Below are 25,800 nucleotides of genomic sequence, written 5' to 3'. Positions count from 1 at the left end.
GTGAATCTGCAACGCCACATGTGAATCTGCAACGCCACATGTGAATCTGCAACGCTACATGTGAATCTGCAACGCTACATGTGAATATGCAACGCTACATGTGAATCTGCAACGCCACATGTGAATCTGCAACCCCAACATGTGAATCTGCAACAACATGTGAATCTGCAACCCCAACATGTGAATCTGCAACAACATGTGAATCTGCAACGCCAACATGTGAATCTGCAACCCCAACATGTGAATCTACAACGCTACATATGAACCTGCAACGCTACATGTGAATCTGCAACGCTACATGTGAATCTGCAACGCCAACATGTGAATCTGCAACGCTACATGTGAATCTGCAACGTGAATCTGCAACATGTGAATCTGCAACGCTACATGTGAATCTGCAACGCCACATGTGAATCTGCAACGCCACATGTGAATCTGCAACGCTACATGTGAATCTGCAACGCCAACATGTGAATCTGCAACGCTACATGTGAATCTGCAACGCTACATGTGAATCTGCAACGCAACGCTACATGTGAATCTGCAACGCCAACATGTGAATCTGCAACGCCACATGTGAATCTGCAACGCCAACATGTGAATCTGCAACCCCAACATGTGAATCTGCAACCCCAACATGTGAATCTGCAACCCCAACATGTGAATCTGCAACCCCAACATGTGAATCTGCAACCCCAACATGTGAATCTGCAACCCCAACATGTGAATCTACAACGCTACATATGAACCTGCAACGCTACATGTGAATCTGCAACGCTACATGTGAATCTGCAACGCTACATGTGAATCTGCAACGCCACATGTGAATCTGCAACCCCAACATGTCAATCTGCAACCCCAACATGTCAATCTGCAACGCCACATGTGAATCTGCAACGCCAACATGTGAATCTGCAACGCTGAATCTGCAACGCCACATGTGAATCTGCAACGCACATGTGAATCTGCAACGCTACATGAACCTGCAACGCCAACATGTGAATCTGCAACGCTACATGTGAATCTGCAACGCTACATGTGAATCTGCAACGCTACATGTGAATCTGCAACCCCAACATGTGAATCTGCAACGCTACATGTGAATCTGCAACCCCAACATGTGAATCTGCATCATGTGAATCTGCAACCCCAACATGTGAATCTGCAACCCCAACATGTGAATCTGCAACACTACATGTGAATCTGCAACGCTACATGTGAATCTGCAACGCTACATGTGAATCTGCAACGCTACATGTGAATCTGCAACGCTACATGTGAATCTGCAACGCTACATGTGAATCTGCAACGCCACATGTGAAACATGTGAATCTGCAACGCTACATGTGAATCTGCAACGCAACATGTGAATCTGCAACTCCTAACATGTGAATCTGCAACGCTACATGTGAATCTGCAACGCTACATGTGAATCTGCAACGCCACATGTGAATCTGCAACCCCAACATGTGAATCTGCAACTGCTACATGTGAATCTGCAACGCTGCAATCTGCAACCCCAACATGTGAATCTGCAACGCTACATGTGAATCTGCAACGCTACATGTGAATCTGCAACCCCAACATGTGAATCTGCAACGCTACATGTGAATCTGCAACGCTACATGTGAATCTGCAACGCTAAATCTGCAACCCCAACATGTGAATCTGCAACGCCACATGTGAATCTGCAACCCCAACATGTGAATCTGCAACGCTACATGTGAATCTGCAACATGTGAATCTGCAACCCCAACATGTGAATCTGCAACGCTACATGTGAATCTGCAACATGTGAATCTGCAACGCTAACATGTGAATCTGCAACGCTACATGTGAATCTGCAACCCCAACATGTGAATCTGCAACGCCAACATGTGAATCTGCAACGCTACATGTGAATCTGCAACGCTAACATGTGAATCTGCAACGCTACATGTGAATCTGCAACGCCAAATCTGCAACCCTGCAACATGTGAATCTGCAACGCTACATGTGAATCTGCAACGCCACATGTGAATCTGCAACGCTACATGTGAATCTGCAACATGTGAATCATGTGAATCTGCAACGCCACATGTGAATCTGCAACCCCAACATGTGAATCTGCAACGCCAACATGTGAATCTGCAACCCCAACATGTGAATCTGCAACCCCAACATGTGAATCTGCAACATGTGAATCTGCAACCCCAACATGTGAATCTGCACATATGAACCTGCAACGCTACATGTGAATCTGCAACGCTACATGTGAATCTGCAACGCTACATGTGAATCTGCAACGCCACATGTGAATCTGCAACCCCAACATGTCAATCTGCAACGCCACATGTGAATCTGCAACCCCAACATGTCAATCTGCAACCCCAACATGTCAATCTGCAACGCTACATGTGAATCTGCAACGCCACAATCTGAATGTGAATCTGCAACGCTACATACATGTGAATCTGCAACGCTACATGTGAATCTGCAACGCTACATGTGAATCTGCAACGCTACATGTGAATCTGCAACCCCAACATGTGAATCTGCAACGCTACATGTGAATCTGCAACCCCAACATGTGAATCTGCAACGCTACATGTGAATCTGCAACCCCAACATGTCAATCTGCAACCCCAACATGTGAATCTGCAACACTACATGTGAATCTGCAACGCTACATGTGAATCTGCAACGCTACATGTGAATCTGCAACGCTACATGTGAATCTGCAACGCTACATGTGAATCTGCAACGCTACATGTGAATCTACAACGCCACATGTGAAACATGTGAATCTGCAACGCTACATGTGAATCTACAACGCAACATGTGAATCTGCAACTCCAACATGTGAATCTGCAACGCTACATGTGAATCTGCAACGCTACATGTGAATCTGCAACGCTACATGTGAATCTGCAACCCCAACATGTGAATCTGCAACGCTACATGTGAATCTGCAACGCCAACATGTGAATCTGCAACGCTACATGTGAATCTGCAACGCTACATGTGAATCTGCAACGCTACATGTTAATCTGCAACGCCAACATGTGAATCTGCAACGCTACATGTGAATCTGCAACGCTACATGTTAATCTGCAACTCCAACATGTGAATCTGCAACGCTACATGTGAATCTGCTGCAATGTGAATCTGCAACGCACATGTGAATCTGCAACCCCAACATGTGAATCTGCAACGCCAACAATCTGCAACCCCAACATGTGAATCTGCAATGCTACATGTGAATCTGCAACGCTACATGTGAATCTGCAACCCCAACATGTGAATCTGCAACGCCACATGTGAATCTGCAACGCCAACATGTGAATCTGCAACATGTGAATCTGCAACGCCAACATGTGAATCTGCAACGCCAACATGTGAATCTGCAACGCCACATGTGAATCTGCAAATCTGCAACCAACATGTGAATCTGCAACGCTACATGTGAATCTGCAACCCCAACATGTGAATCTGCAACGCTACATGTGAATCTGCAACGCTACATGTGAATCTGCAACCCCAACATGTGAATCTGCAACCAACATGTGAATCTGCAACAACATGTGAATCTGCTGCAACCCCAACATGTGAATCTGCAACGCCAACATGTGAATCTGCAACGCTACATGTGAATCTGCAACGCCACATGTGAATCTGCAACCCCAACATGTGAATCTGCAACGCTACATGTGAATCTGCAACGCTACATGTGAATCTGCAACGCTACATGTGAATCTGCAACGCCACATGTGAATCTGCAACGCTACATGTGAATCTGCAACGCCACATGTGAATCTGCAACGCAACATGTGAATCTGCAACGCCACATGTGAATCTGCAACGCTACATGTGAATCTGCAACGCTACATGTGAATCTGCAACGCCACATGTGAATCTGCAACGCTACATGTGAATCTGCAACGCCACATGTGAATCTGCAACGCCACATGTGAATCTGCAACCCCAACATGTGAATCTGCAACGCTACATGTGAATCTGCAACGCTACATGTGAATCTGCAACCCCAACATGTGAATCTGCAACGCCAACATGTGAATCTGCAACGCTACATGTGAATCTGCAACGCCAACATGTGAATCTGCAACGCTACATGTGAATCTGCAACCCCAACATGTGAATCTGCAACCCCACATGTGAATCTGCAACGCTACATGTGAATCTGCAACGCTGTGAATCTGCAACGCCACATGTGAATCTGCAACGCCAACATGTGAATCTGCAACGCTACATGTGAATCTGCAACGCCAACATGTGAATCTGCAACGCCACATGTGAATCTGCAACCCATGTGAATCTGCAACATGTGAATCTGCAACGCTACATGTGAATCTGCAACCCAACATGTGAATCTGCAACGCTACATGTGAATCTGCAACCTAACATGTGAATCTGCAACGCCAACATGTGAATCTGCAACCCCAACATGTGAATCTGCAACGCCACATGTGAATCTGCAACGCCAACATGTGAATCTGCAACGCCAACATGTGAATCTGCAACCCCAACATGTGAATCTGCAACGCTACATGAATCTGCAACGCTACATGTGAATCTGCAACGCTACATGTGAATCTGCAACGCCACATGTGAATCTGCAACGCTACATGCCACATGTGAATCTGCAACGCCACATGTGAATCTGCAACGCTACATGTGAATCTGCAACGCCACATGTGAATCTGCAACGCCACATGTGAATCTGCAACGCCACATGTGAATCTGCAACGCCAACATGTGAATCTGCAACGCCACATGTGAATCTGCAAATCTGCTACATGTGAATCTGCAACGCTACATGTGAATCTGCAACGCCACATGTGAATCTGCAACGCCACATGTGAATCTGCAACGCTACATGTGAATCTGCAACGCTACATGTGAATCTGCAACGCTACATGTGAATCTGCAACGCCAACATGTGAATCTGCAACGTGAATCTGCAACGCCCATGTGAATCTGCAACCCCAATCATGTGAATCTGCAACGCTACATGTGAATCTGCAACCCCAACATGTGAATCTGCAACCTACATGTGAATCTGCAACCCCAACATGTGAATCTGCAACGCTACATGTGAATCTGCAACGCCAACATGTGAATCTGCAACGCTACATGTGAATCTGCAACGCCACATGTGAATCTGCAACCCTAACATGTGAATCTGCAACCCCAACATGTGAATCTGCAACCCCATGTGAACATGTGAATCTGCAACCCCAACATGTGAATCTGCAACGCCCACATGTGAATCTGCAACGCTACATGTGAATCTGCAACGCTACATGTGAATCTGCAACGCCACATGTGAATCTGCAACGCTACATGTGAATCTGCAACGCTACATGTGAATCTGCAACGCTACATGTGAATCTGCAACGCCACATGAATCTGCAACATGTGAATCTGCAACGCTCTGCAACATGTGAATCTGCAACGCTACATGTGAATCTGCAACATGTGAATCTGCAACGCCAACATGCTGCAACCCCAACATGTCTGCAACGCTAATGTGAATCTGCAACGCTACATGTGAATCTGCAACGCTAACATGTGAATCTGCAACGCTACATGTGAATCTGCAACGCTACATGTGAATCTGCAACGCTACATGTGAATCTGCAACGCTACATGTGAATCTGCAACGCTACATGTGAATCTGCAACGCTACATGTGAATCTGCAACAACATGTGAATCTGCAACGCCACATGTGAATCTGCAACGCCACAACATGTGAATCTGCAACGCTACATGTGAATCTGCAACGCTACATGTGAATCTGCAACCCCAACATGTGAATCTGCAACGCTGTGAATCTGCAACGCCAACATGTGAATCTGCAACGCTACATGTGAATCTGCAATGTGAATCTGCAACCCCAACATGTGAATCTGCAACGCCACATGTGAATCTGCAACGCCAACATGTGAATCTGCAACGCTACATGTGAATCTGCAACTCCAACATGTGAATCTGCAACGCTACATGTGAATCTGCAACGCCACATGTGAATCTGCAACGCTACATGTGAATCTGCAACCCCAACATGTGAATCTGCAACGCCACATGTGAATCTGCAACCCCAACATGTGAATCTGCAACGCTACATGTGAATCTGCAACGCTACATGTGAATCTGCAACCCCAACATGTGAATCTGCAACCCCATGTGAATCTGCAACCCCAACATGTGAATCTGCAACGCTACATGTGAATCTGCAACGCTACATGTGAATCTGCAACCCCAACATGTGAATCTGCAACCCCAACATGTGAATCTGCACATGTGAATCTGCAACGCCAACATGTGAATCTGCAACGCCAACATGTGAATCTGCAACCCCAACATGTGAATCTGCCACATGTGAATCTGCAACCCCAACATGTGAATCTGCAATGCTACATGTGAATCTGCAACCCCAACATGTGAATCTGCAACGCTGCAACGCTACATGTGAATCTGCAACGCCACATGTGAATCTGCATGTGAATCTGCAACGCCACATGTGAATCTGCAACCCACATGTGAATCTGCAACGCCACATGTGAATCTGCAACGCTACATGTGAATCTGCAACCCCAACATGTGAATCTGCAACGCCAACATGTGAATCTGCAACGCTACATGTGAATCTGCAACGCCACATGTGAATCTGCAACGCCACATGTGAATCTGCAACGCTACATGTGAATCTGCAACGCTACATGTGAATCTGCAACGCCACATGTGAATCTGCAACGCCACATGTGAATCTGCAACCCCAACATGTGAATCTGCAACGCTGTGAATCTGCAACATGTGAATCTGCAACGCCAACATGTGAATCTGCAACGCGCTGCAACGCTACATGTGAATCTGCAACCCCAACATGTGAATCTGCAACAACATGTGAATCTGCAACCCCAACATGTGAATCTGCAACGCTACATGTGAATCTGCAACGCTACATGTGAATCTGCAACGCTACATGTGAATCTGCAACGCCACTGCATGTGAATCTGCAACGCCAACATGTGAATCTGCAACGCCAACATGTGAATCTGCAACGCCAACATGTGAATCTGCAACGCCACATGTGAATCTGCAACCTGCCAACATGTGAATCTGCAACGCTACATGTGAATCTGCAACGCTACATGTGAATCTGCAACGCCACATGTGAATCTGCAACGCTACATGTGAATCTGCAACGCCACATGTGAATCTGCAACGCTACATGTGAATCTGCAACGCTACATGTGAATCTGCAACGCTAACATGTGAATCTGCAACGCCAACATGTGAATCTGCAACGCTACATGTGAATCTGCAACCCCAACATGTGAATCTGCAACGCTACATGTGAATCTGCAACCCCAACATGTGAATCTGCAACGCTACATGTGAATCTGCAACCCAACATGTGAATCTGCAACGCCTACATGTGTGAATCTGCAACGCCCAACATGTGAATCTGCAACGCTACATGTGAATCTGCAACGCCACATGTGAATCTGCAACGCTACATGTGAATCTGCAACGCTACATGTGAATCTGCAACGCTACATGTGAATCTGCAACGCTACATGTGAATCTGCAACGCTACATGTGAATCTGCAACGCTACATGTGAATCTGCAACATGTGAATCTGCACAACATGAATCTGCAACGCCCACATGTGAATCTGCTACATGTGAATCTGCAACGCTACATGTGAATCTGCAACGCCAACATGTGAATCTGCAACCCTGCAACATGTGAATCTGCAACGCCACATGTGAATCTGCAACGCTAACATGTGAATCTGCAACCCCAACATGTGAATCTGCAACCCCAACATGTGAATCTGCAACGCTACATGTGAATCTGCAACGCAACGCTAACATGAATGAATCTGCTGCAACGCTACATGTGAATCTGCAACGCTACATGTGAATCTGCAACGCCACATGTGAATCTGCAACCCCAACATGTGAATCTGCAACGCTACATGTGAATCTGCAACGCCAACATGTGAATCTGCAACGCTACATGTGAATCTGCAACCCCAACATGTCAATCTGCAACCCCAACATGTGAATCTGCAACACTACATGTGAATCTGCAACGCTACATGTGAATCTGCAACGCCCACATGTGAATCTGCAACGCTACATGTGAATCTGCAACGCTACATGTGAATCTGCAACGCCACATGTGAATCTGCAACGCTACATGTGAATCTGCAACGCTACATGTGAATCTGCAACTCCAACATGTGAATCTGCAACGCTACATGTGAATCTGCAACGCTACATGTGAATCTGCAACGCTACATGTGAATCTGCAACCCCAACATGTGAATCTGCAACGCTACATGTGAATCTGCAACGCCAACATGTGAATCTGCAACGCTACATGTGAATCTGCAACGCTACATGTGAATCTGCATCATGAATCTGCAACGCTACATGTTAATCTGCAACGCTACATGTGAATCTGCAACGCCAACATGTGAATCTGCAACGCAAATCGCCACATGTGAATCTGCAACCCCAACATGTGAATCTGCAACGCTACATGTGAATCTGCAACCCCATGTGAATCTGCAACGTGAATCTGCACATGTGAATCTGCAACCCCAACATGTGAATCTGCAACGCCAACATGTGAATCTGCAACGCTACATGTGAATCTGCAACGCCAACATGTGAATCTGCAACGCCAACATGTGAATCTGCAACCCCAACATGTGAATCTACAACGCCACATGTGAATCTGCAACCCCAACATGTGAATCTGCAATGTGAATCTGCAACCCCAACATGTGAATCTGCAACGCTACATGTGAATCTGCAACGCTACATGTGAATCTGCAACGCCAACATGTGAATGTGAATCTGCAACGCCACATGTGAATCTGCAACCCCAACATGTGAATCTGCAACGCTACATGTGAATCTGCAACTCCAACATGTGAATCTGCAACGCTACATGTGAATCTGCAACTCCAACATGTGAATCTGCAACGCTACATGTGAATCTGCAACGCCACATGTGAATCTGCAACGCCACATGTGAATCTGCAACGCCATGTGAATCTGCAACGCCACATGTGAATCTGCAACGCCAACATGTGAATCTGCAACCCCTGCAACATGTGAATCTGCAACGCTACATGTGAATCTGCAACCCCAACATGTGAATCTGCAACGCCAACATGTGAATCTGCAACGCCAACATGTGAATCTGCAACCCCAACATGTGAATCTGCAACGCTACATGTGAATCTGCAACGCTACATGTGAATCTGCAACGCTACATGTGAATCTGCAACGCTACATGTGAATCTGCAACGCAACATGTGAATCTGCAACGCTACATGTGAATCTGCAACGCCACATGTGAATCTGCAACGCCAACATGTGAACGCTCATGTGAATCTGCAACTACATGTGAATCTGCAACGCCAACATGTGAATCTGCAACCCCAACATGTGAATCTGCAACGCTACATGTGAATCTGCAACGCCATGTGAATCTGCAACATGTGAATCTGCAACGCCACATGTGAATCTGCAACGCTACATGTGAATCTGCAACGCCACATGTGAATCTGCAACGCTACATGTGAATCTGCAACCCCAACATGTGAATCTGCAACGCCAACATGTGAATCTGCAACACTACATGTGAATCTGCAACGCTAACATGTGAATCTGCAACGCTACATGTGAATCTGCAACGCTACATGTGAATCTGCAACGCTACATGTGAATCTGCAACCCCAACATGTGAATCTGCAACGCCACATGTGAATCTGCAACGCTACATGTGAATCTGCAACGCTACATGTGAATCTGCAACGCTACATGTGAATCTGCAACCCCAACATGTGAATCTGCAACGCTACATGTGAATCTGCAACGCCACATGTGAATCTGCAACGCCCATGTGAATCTGCAACACATGTGAATCTGCAACCCCAACATGTGAATCTGCAACGCTACATGTGAATCTGCAACGCCAACATGTGAATCTGCAACAACGTGTGAATCTGCAACATGTGAATCTGCAACATGTGAATCTGCAACGCCACATGTGAATCTGCAACGCCAACATGTGAATCTGCAACGCCAACATGTGAATCTGCAACGCTACATGTGAATCTGCAACGCCAACATGTGAATCTGCAACCCCAACATGTGAATCTGCAACGCCACATGTGAATCTGCAACGCCAACATGTGAATCTGCAACGCTACATGTGAATCTGCAACGCTACATGTGAATCTGCAACCCCAACAACTGCAACGCTACATGTGAATCTGCAACCCCAACATGTGAATCTGCAACGCTACATGTGAATCTGCAACGCCAACATGTGAATCTGCAACGCCACATGTGAATCTGCAACGCTAACATGTGAATCTGCAACGCCACATGTGAATCTGCAACGCCAACATGTGAATCTGCAACGCCACATGTGAATCTGCAACCCCAACATGTGAATCTGCAACGCCACATGTGAATCTGCAACGCCAACATGTGAATCTGCAACGCTACATGTGAATCATGTGAATCTGCAACGCTACATGTGAATCTGCAACGCCAACATGAATCTGAATCATGTGAATCTGCAACGCCACATGTGAATCTGCAACGCTAACATGTGAATCTGCAACGCCACATGAATCTGCAACGTGAATCTGCAACGCTACATGTGAATCTGCAACGCCACATGTGAATCTGCAACGCCACATGTGAATCTGCAACCCCAACATGTGAATCTGCAACGCCACATGTGAATCTGCAACGCCACATGTGAATCTGCAACGCTACATGTGAATCTGCAACGCTACATGTGAATCTGCAACCCCAACATGTGAATCTGCAACGCTACATGTGAATCTGCAACCCCACATGTGAATCTGCAACGCCACATGTGAATCTGCAACGCCACATGTGAATCTGCAACGCCCACATGTGAATCTGCAACGCCACATGTGAATCTGCAACGCTACATGTGAATCTGCAACGCCACATGTGAATCTGCAACCTACATGTGAATCTGCAACGCTACATGTGAATCTGCAACGCCACATGTGAATCTGCAACGCTACATGTGAATCTGCAACGCTAACATGTGAATCTGCAACGCCAACATGAATCTGCAACCCCAACATGTGAATCTGCAACGCCAACATGTGAATCTGCAACCCCAACATGTGAATCTGCAACCAACGCTACATGTGAATCTGAATGTGAATCTGCAACCCCAACTGCATGTGAATCTGCAACGCTACATGTGAATCTGCAACGCCACATGTGAATCTGCAACGCTAACATGTGAATCTGAATCATGTGAATCTGCAACCCCAACATGTGAATCTGCAACGCCACATGTGAATCTGCAACCCCAACATGTGAATCTGCAACGCCAACATGTGAATCTGCAACGCCAACATGTGAATCTGCAACCCCAACATGTGAATCTGCAACCCTACAACATGTGAATCTGCAACGCCAACATGTGAATCTGCAACGCCACATGTGAATCTGCAACCTAACATGTGAATCTGCAACGCCACATGTGAATCTGCAACGCTGCAACGCCATGTGAATCTGCAACGCTACATGTGAATCTGCAACCCCAACATGTGAATCTGCAACGCTACATGTGAATCTGCAACGCTACATGAATCTGCAACGCAACGCTACATGTGAATCTGCAACGCCACATGTGAATCTGCAACGCCAACATGTGAATCTGCAACGCTACATGTGAATCTGCAACGCTACATGTGAACCCAACGCTACATGTGAATCTGCAACCCCAACATGTGAATCTGCAACGCCACATGTGAATCTGCAACCCCAACATGTGAATCTGCAACGCTAACATGTGAATCTGCAACGCCACATGTGAATCTGCAACGCCAACATGTGAATCTGCAACGCTAACATGTGAATCTGCAACGCTACATGTGAATCTGCAACATGTGAATCTGCAACGCTGCAACGCTACATGTGAATCTGCAACGCTACATGTGAATCTGCAACGCTACATGTGAATCTGCAACGCTAACATGTGAATCTGCAACGCCCAACATGTGAATCTGCAACGCCACATGTGAATCTGCAACCCAACATGTGAATCTGCAACGCAACATGTGAATCTGCAACGCCAACATGTGAATCTGCAACGCTAACATGTGAATCTGCAACGCCAACATGTGAATCTGCAACGCTACATGAATCTGCAACATGTGAATCTGCAACGCTACATGTGAATCTGCAACGCCAACATGAATCTGCAACCCCAACATGTGAATCTGCAACGCTACATGTGAATCTGCAACGCTACATGTGAATCTGCAACGCTACATGTGAATCTGCAACGCTAACATGTGAATCTGAACATGTGAATCTGCAACGCCAACATGTGAATCTGCAACGCTACATGTGAATCTGCAACGCTACATGTGAATCTGCAACGCCCAACATGTGAATCTGCAACGCAAAACATGTGAATCTGCAACGCCAACATGTGAATCTGCAACGCCCACATGTGAATCTGCAACCCCAACATGTGAATCTGCAACGCCAACATGTGAATCTGCAACCCCAACATGTGAATCTGCAACGCTACATGTGAATCTGCAACCCCAACATGTGAATCTGCAACGCTACATGTGAATCTGCAACGCTACATGTGAATCTGCAACGCTACATGTGAATCTGCAACGCTGTGAATCTGCAACGCCACATGTGAATCTGCAACCCCAACATGTGAATCTGCAACGCTACATGTGAATCTGCAACGCCACATGTGAATCTGCAACGCCACATGTGAATCTGCAACGCTACATGTGAATCTGCAACGCTACATGTGAATCTGCAACGCCAACATGTGAATCTGCAACGCCACATGTGAATCTGCAACGCTACATGTGAATCTGCAACGCACATGTGAATCTGCAACGCCACATGTGAATCTGCAACCCCAACATGTGAATCTGCAACGCTACATGTGAATCTGCAACCCCAACATGTGAATCTGCAACGCTACATGTGAATCTGCAACGCCAACATGTGAATCTGCAACCCCAACATGTGAATCTGCAACGCTACATGTGAATCTGCAATCTGTGAATCTGGCCACATGTGAATCTGCAACGCTACATGAATCTGCAACGCCAACATGTGAATCTGCAACGCCACATGTGAATCTGCAACCCCAACATGTGAATCTGCAACGCTACATGTGAATCTGCAACGCTACATGTGAATCTGCAACGCCAACATGTGAATCTGCAACGCTACATGTGAATCTGCAACGCCAACATGTGAATCTGACATGTGAATCTGCAACCCCAACATGTGAATCTGCAACCCCAACATGTGAATCTGCAACGCCAACATGTGAATCTGCAACCCCAACATGTGAATCTGCAACGCTACATGTGAATCTGCAACGCCTGCACAACGCTACATGTGAATCTGCAACGCCACATGTGAATCTGCAACCCCAACATGTGAATCTGCAACGCTACATGTGAATCTGCAACGCTACATGTGAATCTGCAACGCTACATGTGAATCTGCAACCCCAACATGTGAATCTGCAACGCTACATGTGAATCTGCAACGCCAACATGTGAATCTGCAACGCCACATGTGAATCTGCAACGCTAACATGTGAATCTGCAACCCTGCAACATGTGAATCTGCAACGCCACATGTGAATCTGCAACGCTAACATGTGAATCTGCAACGCTACATGTGAATCTGCAACGCTACATGTGAATCTGCAACGCTACATGTGAATCTGCAACGCCACATGTGAATCTGCAACCCAACATGTGAATCTGCAACGCTACATGTGAATCTGCAACCCCAACATGTGAATCTGCAACGCCACATGTGAATCTGCAACGCTACATGTGAATCTGCAACCCCAACATGTGAATCTGCAACGCTAACATGTGAATCTGCAACGCCAACATGTGAATCTGCAACGCCAACATGTGAATCTGCAACGCTAACATGTGAATCTGCAACGCCCAACATGTGAATCTGCAACGCCACATGTGAATCTGCAACCCCAACATGTGAATCTGCAACGCTACATGTGAATCTGCAACGCTACATGTGAATCTGCAACGCCACATGTGAATCTGCAACGCCACATGTGAATCTGCAACGCTACATGTGAATCTGCAACGCCACATGTGAATCTGCAACGCCAACATGTGAATCTGCAACGCTAACATGTGAATCTGCAACGCTACATGTGAATCTGCAACGCTACATGTGAATCTGCAACGCTACATGTGAATCTGCAACCCCACATGTGAATCTGCAACGCATGTGAATCTGCAACCCCAACATGTGAATCTGCAACGCCACATGTGAATCTGCAACGCCAACATGTGAATCTGCAACGCCACATGTGAATCTGCAACGCCAACATGAATCTGCAACGCTACATGTGAATCTGCAAATCTGCAACGCTACATGTGAATCTGCAACGCCAACATGTGAATCTGCAACGCTACATGTGAATCTGCAACCCCATGTGAATCTGCAACGTGAATCTGCAACGCTACATGTGAATATGCAACGCCACATGAATCTGCAACGCCACATGTGAATCTGCAACGCCACATGTGAATCTGCAACGCTAACATGTGAATCTGCAACGCCAACATGTGAATCTGCAACCCCAACATGTGAATCTGCAACGCCAACATGTGAATCTGCAACGCCACATGTGAATCTGCAACGCTACATGTGAATCTGCAACGCCCAACATGTGAATCTGCAACGCCACATGTGAATCTGCAACGCCACATGTGAATCTGCAACGCAACATGTGAATCTGCAACGCCAACATGTGAATCTGCAACGCTAACATGTGAATCTGCAACGCTACATGTGAATCTGCAACCCCAACATGTGAATCTGCAACGCTACATGTGAATCTGCAACCCCAACATGTGAATCTGCAACGCTACATGTGAATCTGCAACTCCAACATGTGAATCTGCAACGCTACATGTGAATCTGCAACGCTACATGTGAATCTGCAACCCCAACATGTGAATCTGCAACGCTACATGTGAATCTGCAACGCCACATGTGAATCTGCAACGCTACATGTGAATCTGCAACGCCACATGTGAATCTGCAACCCATGTGAATCTGCAACATGTGAATCTGCAACGCCAACATGTGAATCTGCAACCCCAACATGTGAATCTGCAACGCTACATGTGAATCTGCAACCCCAACATGTGAATCTGCAATGCTACATGTGAATCTGCAACCCCAACATGTGAATCTGCAACGCTACATGTGAATCTGCAACGCTACATGTGAATCTGCAACGCCACATGTGAATCTGCAACGCTACATGTGAATCTGCAACGCCACATGTGAATCTGCAACGCCACATGTGAATCTGCAACGCTAACATGTGAATCTGCAACGCCATGTGAATCTGCAACGCTACATGTGAATCTGCAACGCCACATGTGAATCTGCAACGCCAACATGTGAATCTGCAACGCTACATGAATCTGCAACGCCACATGTGAATCTGCAACGCCACATGAATCTGCAACGCTACATGTGAATCTGCAACGCTACATGTGAATCTGCAACGCCACATGTGAATCTGCAACGCCAACATGTGAATCTGCAACGCTACATGTGAATCTGCAACCTACATGTGAATCTGCAACGCCACATGTGAATCTGCAACGCCACATGTGAATCTGCAACCCCAACATGTGAATCTGCAACGCTACATGAATCTGCAACCCCAACATGTGAATCTGCAACGCCACATGTGAATCTGCAACGCCACATGTGAATCTGCAACGCTACATGTGAATCTGCAACGCTACATGTGAATCTGCAACCCCAACATGTGAATCTGCAACGCTAACATGTGAATCTGCAACGCCACATGTGAATCTGCAACGCTACATGTGAATCTGCAACGCTACATGTGAATCTGCAACGCCCAACATGTGAATCTGCAACGCCAACATGTGAATCTGCAACGCTACATGTGAATCTGCAACGCTACATGTGAATCTGCAACGCCAACATGTGAATCTGCAACGCTACATGTGAATCTGCAACTGTGAATCTGCAACGCTACATGTGAATCTGCAACGCTACATGTGAATCTGCAACGCTACATGTGAATCTGCAACGCCATGTGAATCTGCAACGCTACATGTGAATCTGCAACGCCACATGTGAATCTGCAACGCTACATGTGAATCTGCAACGCTACATGTGAATCTGCAACGCTACATGTGAATCTGCAACGCTACATGTGAATCTGCAACGCTACATGTGAATCTGCAACGCCACATGTGAATCTGCAACGCCAACATGTGAATCTGCAACGCCACATGTGAATCTGCAACGCTACATGTGAATCTGCAACGCTACATGTGAATCTGCAACGCCCCATGTGAATCTGCAACCCCACATGTGAATCTGCAACCCCAACATGTGAATCTGCAACGCCACCCATCTGACGCCAACATGTGAATCTGCAACCCCAACATGTGAATCTGCAACGCCACATGTGAATCTGCAACCCCAACATGTGAATCTGCAACGCCACATGTGAATCTGCAACCCCAACATGTGAATCTGCAACGCTACATGTGAATCTGCAACGCTACATGTGAATCTGCAACCCCAACATGTGAATCTGCAACGCTACATGTGAATCTGCAACCCCAACATGTGAATCTGCAACGCTACATGTGAATCTGCAACCCCAACATGTGAATCTGCAACCCCAACATGTGAACTGCAACGCAACATGTGAATCTGCAACCCCAACATGTGAATCTGCAACCCCAACATGTGAATCTGCAACGCTACATGTGAATCTGCAACGCTACATGTGAATCTGCAACGCTACATGTGAATCTGCAACGCCACATGTGAATCTGCAACGCCACATGTGAATCTGCAACGCTACATGTGAATCTGCAACGCTACATGTGAATCTGCAACGCTACATGTGAATCTGCAACGCTACATGTGAATCTGCAACGCTACATGTGAATCTGCAACGCTACATGTGAATCTGCAACGCTACATGTGAATCTGCAACCCCAACATGTGAATCTGCAACCCCAACATGTGAATCTGCAACGCCAACATGTGAATCTGCAACGCCAACATGTGAATCTGCAACGCTACATGTGAATCTGCAACCCCAACATGTGAATCTGCAACCCCAACATGTGAATCTGCAACGCCACATGTGAATCTGCAACGCCAACATGAAATCTGCAACCCTACATGTGAATCTGCAACCCCAACATGTGAATCTGCAACCCCAACATGTGATCTGCAACGCCAACATGTGAATCTGCAACCCAACATGTGAATCTGCAACGCCAACATGTGAATCTGCAACGCCATGTGAATCTGCAACGCTACATGTGAATCTGAATCTGTGAATCTGCAACGCTACATGTGAATCTGCAACCCCAACATGTGAATCTGCAACGCCACATGTGAATCTGCAACCCCAACATGTGAATCTGCAATGCTACATGAATCTGCAACACATGTGAATCTGCAACCCAACATGTGAATCTGCAACGCTACATGTGAATCTGCAACGCCACATGTGAATCTGCAACGCCAACATGTGAATCTGCAACGCCAACATGTGAATCTGCAACCCCAACATGTGAATCTGCAACGCCACATGTGAATCTGCAACGCCAACATGTGAATCTGCAACGCCACATGTGAATCTGCAACCCCAACATGTGAATCTGCAACACTACATGTGAATCTGCAACGCTACATGTGAATCTGCAACGCCACATGTGATGTGAATCTGCAACGCCACATGTGAATCTGCAACCCCAACATGTGAATCTACAACGCTACATGTGAATCTGCAACGCTACATGTGAATCTGCAACGCTACATGTGAATCTGCAACCCCAACATGTGAATCTGCAACGCCACATGTGAATCTGCAACGCCACATGTGAATCTGCAACGCCACATGTGAATCTGCAACGCTACATGTGAATCTGCAACCCTAACATGTGAATCTGCAACGCTAATCTGCAACGCCACATGTGAATCTGCAACCCCAACATGTGAATCTGCAACGCTACATGTGAATCTGCAACCTCACATGTGAATCTGCAACCCCACATGTGAATCTGCAACGCCACATGTGAATCTGCAACGCTACATGTGAATCTGCAACGCCACATGTGAATCTGCAACGCAACCCCAACATGTGAATCTGCAACGCTACATGTGAATCTGCAACCCCACATGTGAATCTGCAACGCCCAACATGTGAATCTGCAACGCTACATGTGAATCTGCAACCCCAACATGTGAATCTGCAACGCTACATGTGAATCTGCAACGCTACATGTGAATCTGCAACGTGAATCTGCAACCCCAACATGTGAATCTGCAACCCCAACATGTGAATCTGCAACCCCAACATGTGAATCTGCAACCCAACATGTGAATCTGCAACCCCAACATGTGAATCTGCAACGCTAACATGTGAATCTGCAACGCTACATGTGAATCTGCAACGCTAACATGTGAATCTGCAACGCTACATGTGAATCTGCAACGCCACATGTGAATCTGCAACGCCACATGTGAATCTGCAACCCTACATGTGAATCTGCAACGCTACATGTGAATCTGCAACGCTACATGTGAATCTGCAACCCCAACATGTGAATCTGCAACGCCACATGTGAATCTGCAACCCCAACATGTGAATCTGCAACGCCACATGTGAATCTGCAACCCCATGTGAATCTGCAACACTACATGTGAATCTGCAACCTACATGTGAATCTGCAACATGTGAATCTGCAACCCCAACATGTGAATCTGCAACGCTACATGTGAATCTGCAACGCTACATGTGAATCTGCAACCCTAACATGTGAATCTGCAACGCTACATGTGAATCTGCAACCCCAACATGTGAATCTGCAACGCTACATGTGAATCTGCAACGCCACATGTGAATCTGCAACCCCAACATGTGAATCTGCAACGCCCAACATGTGAATCTGCAACGCCACATGTGAATCTGCAACGCTACATGTGAATCTGCAACGCCACATGTGAATCTGCAACGCTACATGTGAATCTGCAACGCTACATGTGAATCTGCAACCCCAACATGTGAATCTGCAACGCTACATGTGAATCTGCAACGCTGTGAATCTGCAACGCTACATGTGAATCTGCAACCCCAACATGTGAATCTGCAACGCTGTGACATGTGAATCTGCAACGCTACATGTGAATCTGCAACGCTACATGTGAATCTGCAACGCTACATGTGAATCTGCAACGCTTCACATGCTGCAACGCTACATGTGAATCTGCAACGCCACATGTGAATCTGCAACGCTACATGTGAATCTGCAACGCCAACATGTGAATCTGCAACGCCACATGTGAATCTGCAACGCCACATGTGAATCTGCAACGCTACATGTGAATCTGCAACGCCCCATGCTGCACATGTGAATCTGCAACGCCACATGTGAATCTGCAACGCTACATGTGAATCTGCAACGCTACATGTGAATATGCAACGCTACATGTGAATCTGCAACGCCACATGTGAATCTGCAACCCCAACATGTGAATCTGCAACCCCAACATGTGAATCTGCAACCCCAACATGTGAATCTGCAACCCCAACATGTGAATCTGCAACCCCATGTGAATCTGCAACCCCACATGAATCTGCAACCCCAACATGTGAATCTGCAACCCCAACATGAATCTGCAACGCCACATGTGAATCTGCAACGCTAACATGTGAATCTGCAACGCTACATGTGAATCTGCAACGCTACATGTGAATCTGCAACGCTACATGTGAATCTGCAACGCCACATGTGAATCTGCAACCCCAACATGTCAATCTGCAACGCCACATGTGAATCTGCAACCCCAACATGTCAATCTGCAACCCCAACATGTCAATCTGCAACGCTACATGTGAATCTGCAACGCTACATGTGAATCTGCAACGCGACATGTGAATCTACAACGCTACATATGAACCTGCAACGCTACATGTGAATCTGCAACGCTACATGTGAATCTGCAACGCTACATGTGAATCTGCAACGCTACATGTGAATCTGCAACCCCAACATGTGAATCTGCAACGCTACATGTGAATCTGCAACCCCAACATGTGAATCTGCAACGCTACATGTGAATCTGCAACCCCAACATGTCAATCTGCAACCCCAACATGTGAATCTGCAACACTACATGTGAATCTGCAACGCTACATGTGAATCTGCAACGCTACATGTGAATCTGCAACGCTACATGTGAATCTACAACGCCACATGTGAAACATGTGAATCTGCAACGCTACATGTGAATCTACAACGCAACATGTGAATCTGCAACTCCAACATGTGAATCTGCAACGCTACATGTGAATCTGCAACGCTACATGTGAATCTGCAACGCTACATGTGAATCTGCAACCCCAACATGTGAATCTGCAACGCTACATGTGAATCTGCAACGCCAACATGTGAATCTGCAACCCCAACATGTGAATCTGCAACGCTACATGTGAATCTGCAACGCTACATGTGAATCTGCAACCCCAACATGTGAATCTGCAACGCTACATGTGAATCTGCAACGCTACATGTGAATCTGCAACGCTACATGTGAATCTGCAACCCCACATGTGAATCTGCAACGCTACATGTGAATCTGCAACGCTACATGTGAATCTGCAACGCTACATGTGAATCTGCAACCCCAACATGTGAATCTGCAACGCTAGATGTAAATCTGCAACGCTACATGTGAATCTGCAACGCCACATGTGAATCTGCAACCCCAACATGTGAATCTGCAACGCTACATGTGAATCTGCAACGCTACATGTGAATCTGCAACGCCACATGTGAACCTGCAAATGTAGATTTTGTAGATGTAGTTTTTCACACGTGAAACTGCATGTCTGATTTTGAGATGAAAACATGTTATTCTCCTCACATGAAAGGTGGTGTCAACATGTGAAAACGCAATTTCAAATCTGAAACTGAAATTTGTCATGTTTTTTTTGTTGTACTGGCCAGCTCACGTCCTGACAGATTTTCCCCTTCAGACCCAGAATTCGAATTGCAGTTGCTGGCTCACCTCTCTAAGTACTCACCTCACCTCTCTCACCTCTCTAACCCCTAGGCTACATGCCGCACAAGTGCACTTCTTTTTACTAGAGCCCAGTCAAAAGTAGTGCACTATGTAGGGAATAGGCTGCAATTTGGGCATTGTTGTCCCCACAGGGACTCAAGTAATCTCAAGAAATACATCTCTGCTGCTTAAGAAAGAAAGAAACCTGGCTCTTTTACACATTGTCCGATTGTTCTTTGTCTCCTAATCCTCAGAGACCATAGTTTGTTTTCGGAGTGATATTGTCCACAATAAAAGGTGAAAGAAATGTGAAAGAAATGTTTAAATATCATTGATGGAATATGTAGGAATATGAAATTCTAGAATGTAATCCAAACTAATTCTAGAATAAAATGTGATTCTATTTCTGTAGGATACACTAGCCTAGAACGTCAAGATAAACACTATAGGGCTCTAAAAATGCGTGTCAATAATTCCTCCATGCCATGCATTCCTAACGTCATACTATACATTACAGGTGTCATTCATTCCCCATAAAAACACAATGAGCCGTTTCCCCATAAAAACACAATGAGCCGTTTCCCCATAAAAACACAATGAGCCGTTTCCCCATAAAAACACAATGAGCCGTTTCCCCATAAAAACACAATGAGCCGTTTCCCCATAAAAACACAATGAGCCGTTTCCCCATAAAAACACAATGAGCCGTTTCCCCATAAAAACACAATGAGCCGTTTCCCCATAAAAACACAATGAGCCATTTCCCCATAAAAACACAATGAGCCGTTTCCCCATAAAAACACAATGAGCCATTTCCCCATAAAAACACAATGAGCCGTTTCCCCATAAAAACACAATGAGCCGTTTCCCCATAAAAACACAATGAGCCGTTTCCCCATAAAAACACAATGAGCCGTTTCCCCATAAAGGAAAATAACCTGCACACACTTTACAGTAGATGACGTTGCTTCATGTCCTTTCTTACATTAATTACACAAAGAGCAAGTATTCAGTATTGGCAAGAAAAACGGGTCGTCATGGTATCTAAGAAATATAATACATTTCAAGGTAACATATTTCTTAATAAATCATAAATCAATCCACACAGCTGGATGTCTATTGTTCACAGCTTTGTGTAATCTCCTTCTCAGCTGAGAACAGCTAGTGAACACTAGGCTACAGATACTGAACACTAGGCTACAGATACTGAACACTAGACTACATATACTGAACACTAGGCTACAGACACTGAACACTAGACTACAGATACTGAACACTAGACTACAGATACTGAACACTAGGCTACAGATACTGAACACTAGACTACAGATACTGAACACTAGACTACAGATACTGAACACTAGACTACAGATACTGAACACTAGACTACAGATACTGAACACTAGACTACCAACACTACAGATACTGAACACTAGACTACAGATACTGAACACTAGACTACAGATACTGAACACTAGGCTACAGATACTGAACACTAGGCTACAGATACTGAACACTAGACTACAGATACTGAACACTAGACTACAGATACTGAACACTAGACTACAGACACTGAACACTAGACTAGAGATACTGAACACTAGGCTACAGATACTGAACACTAGGCTACAGATACTGAACACTAGGCTACAGATACTGAACACTAGGCTACAGATACTATAGATACTGAACACTAGACTACAGATACTGAACACTAGGCTACAGATACTGAACACTAGGCTACAGACACTGAACACTAGGCTACAGATACTGAACACTAGGCTACAGATACTGAACACTAGACTAGAGATACTGAACACTAGGCTACAGATACTGAACACTAGACTACAGACACTACATATACTGAACACTAGGCTACAGATACTGAACACTAGGCTACAGACACTGAACACTAGGCTACAGATACTGAACACTAGGCTACAGATACTGAACACTAGGCTACAGACACTACATATACTGAACACTAGACTACATATACTGAACACTAGACTACAGATACTGAACACTAGGCTACAGATACTGAACACTAGGCTACAGATACTGAACACTAGGCTACAGATACTGAACACTAGACTACAGATACTGAACACTAGACTACAGACACGACATATACTGAACACAGGACTACATATACTGAAGACTTGGCTACAGATACTGAACACTAGGCTACAGATACAGACAGTTCTATTCAGTTGTGCAGACAGACAGTTCTATTCAAATGTGCAGACAGACAGTTCTATTCAGTTGTGCAGACAGACAATTATATTCAAATGTGCAGATAGACAGTTCTATTCAGTTGTGAAGACAGGCAGTTATATTCAGATGTGCAGACAGACAGTTCTATTCAGTTGTACAGACAGGCAGTTATATTCAGATGTGCAGACAGACAGTTCTATTCAGTTGTACAGACAGCTATATTCAGTTGTGCAGACAGACAGTTCTAGCCTAAGAATAGACATGACAACAATAGTTCAACAAGATCCTACCATGGTGACTAGTTCAACAAGATCCTACCATGGTGTCTAGTTCAACAAGATCTTACCATGATGTCTAGTTCAACTAGATCTTACCATGGTGTCGAGTTCAACAAGATCTTACCATGATGTCTAGTTCAACTAGATCTTACCATGGTGTCTAGTTCAACTAGATCCTACCATGATGTCTAGTTCAACTAGATCTTACCATGATGTCTAGTTCAACAAGATCTTACCATGGTGTCGAGCTCAACAAGATCCTACCATGGTGTCGAGCTCAACAAGATCCTACCATGGTGTCTAGTTCAACAAGATCCTACCATGGTGTCGAGCTCAACAAGATCCTACCATGGTGTCTAGTTCAACTAGATTTGACCATGGTGTCTAGTTCAACAAGATCCTACCATGGTGTCTAGTTCAACAAGATTTTACCATGGTGTCTAGTTCAACTAGATTTTACCATGGTGTCTAGTTCAACAAGATCTTACCATGGTGTCGAGCTCAACAAGATCTTACCATGGTGTCTAGTTCAACAAGATCTTACCATGGTGTCAAGTTCAACTAGATCTTACCATGGTGTCTAGTTCAACAAGATCTTACCATGATGTCTAGTTCAACTAGATTTGACCATGGTGTCTAGTTCAACAAGATCCTACCATGGTGTCTAGTTCAACAAGATCCTACCATGATGTCTAGTTCAACTAGATTTGACCATGGTGTCTAGTTCAACAAGATCCTACCATGGTGTCTAGTTCAACAAGATCTTACCATGATGTCTAGTTCAACTAGATCTTACCATGGTGTCGAGTTCAACAAGATCTTACCATGATGTCTAGTTCAACTAGATCTTACCATGGTGTCTAGTTCAACTAGATCCTACCATGATGTCTAGTTCAACTAGATCTTACCATGATGTCTAGTTCAACAAGATCTTACCATGGTGTCGAGTTCAACAAGATCCTACCATGGTGTCGAGTTCAACTAGATCTTACCATGGTGTCGAGTTCAACAAGATCCTACCATGGTGTCTAGTTCAACTAGATCTTACCATGGTGTCGAGTTCAACAAGATCTTACCATGGTATCTAGTTCAACAAGATCCTACCATGGTGTCTAGTTCAACAAGATCTTACCATGGTGTCGAGTTCAACAAGATCTTACCATGATGTCTAGTTCAACTAGATCTTACCATGATGTCTAGTTCAACAAGATCTTACCATGGTGTCTAGTTCAACAAGATCTTACCATGATGTCTAGTTCAACAAGATCTTACCATGATGTCTAGTTCAACTAGATCTTACCATGATGTCTAGTTCAACAAGATCTTACCATGATGTCTAGTTCAACTAGATCTTACCATGATGTCTAGTTCAACAAGATCTTACCATGGTGTCTAGTTCAACAAGATCTTACCATGATGTCTAGTTCAACTAGATTTGACCATGGTGTCTAGTTCAACAAGATCCTACCATGGTGTCGAGTTCAACTAGATTTTACCATGGTGTCTAGTTCAACAAGATCCTACCATGGTGTCGAGTTCAACAAGATCCTACCATGGTGTCGAGTTCAACTAGATTTGACCATGGTGTCGAGTTCAACAAGATCCTACCATGGTGTCTAGTTCAACTAGATTTGACCATGGTGTCTAGTTCAACAAGATCCTACCATGGTGTCTAGTTCAACTAGATTTGACCATGGTGTCTAGTTCAACAAGATCCTACCATGGTGTCTAGTTCAACTAGATTTGACCATGGTGTCTAGTTCAACAAGATCCTACCATGGTGTCTAGTTCAACTAGATTTGACCATGGTGTCAAGCTCAACAAGATCCTACCATGATGTCTAGTTCAACAAGATCCTACCATTTTGCAGCACCTCTCCGTCTTATTTGTTGTAGTGTGCACTCGTAGCTCCAGTTTTCCTCATGCTATCAGTCCGTCTATATAGAACAGCAGAGGGATAATATCTTCTCCTTGCATCCCATCACTCTCACTCTGTCATCAATATGGTGCTGTGTTGGGGATGTCTCCTTTCTCTAGCAGGGCTGTGTGTGTCAGATCGCCGACCGTGTAGAAACGGACCTGAAGCCAAGCGCG

The 25,800-nt window shown here is 45.3% G+C and overlaps 1 protein-coding gene across 1 annotated transcript in view; it reads right to left on the bottom strand.

Moving 5' to 3' along the window:
- st6galnac5a (ST6 (alpha-N-acetyl-neuraminyl-2,3-beta-galactosyl-1,3)-N-acetylgalactosaminide alpha-2,6-sialyltransferase 5a) overlaps window positions 1-25,800 on the bottom strand; it is a 262,069-nt gene that overhangs the window by 214,786 nt on the left and 21,483 nt on the right. The window lies entirely within an intron of this gene.

The sequence above is a fragment of the Oncorhynchus nerka genome, linkage group LG9b, assembly GCF_034236695.1.
Source record: "Oncorhynchus nerka isolate Pitt River linkage group LG9b, Oner_Uvic_2.0, whole genome shotgun sequence".
NCBI classification, from domain to species: domain Eukaryota; kingdom Metazoa; phylum Chordata; class Actinopteri; order Salmoniformes; family Salmonidae; genus Oncorhynchus; species Oncorhynchus nerka.
The sequence above is the reverse complement of the archived record's forward strand: the minus strand, read 5'-3'. Positions and strand labels throughout refer to the sequence as shown.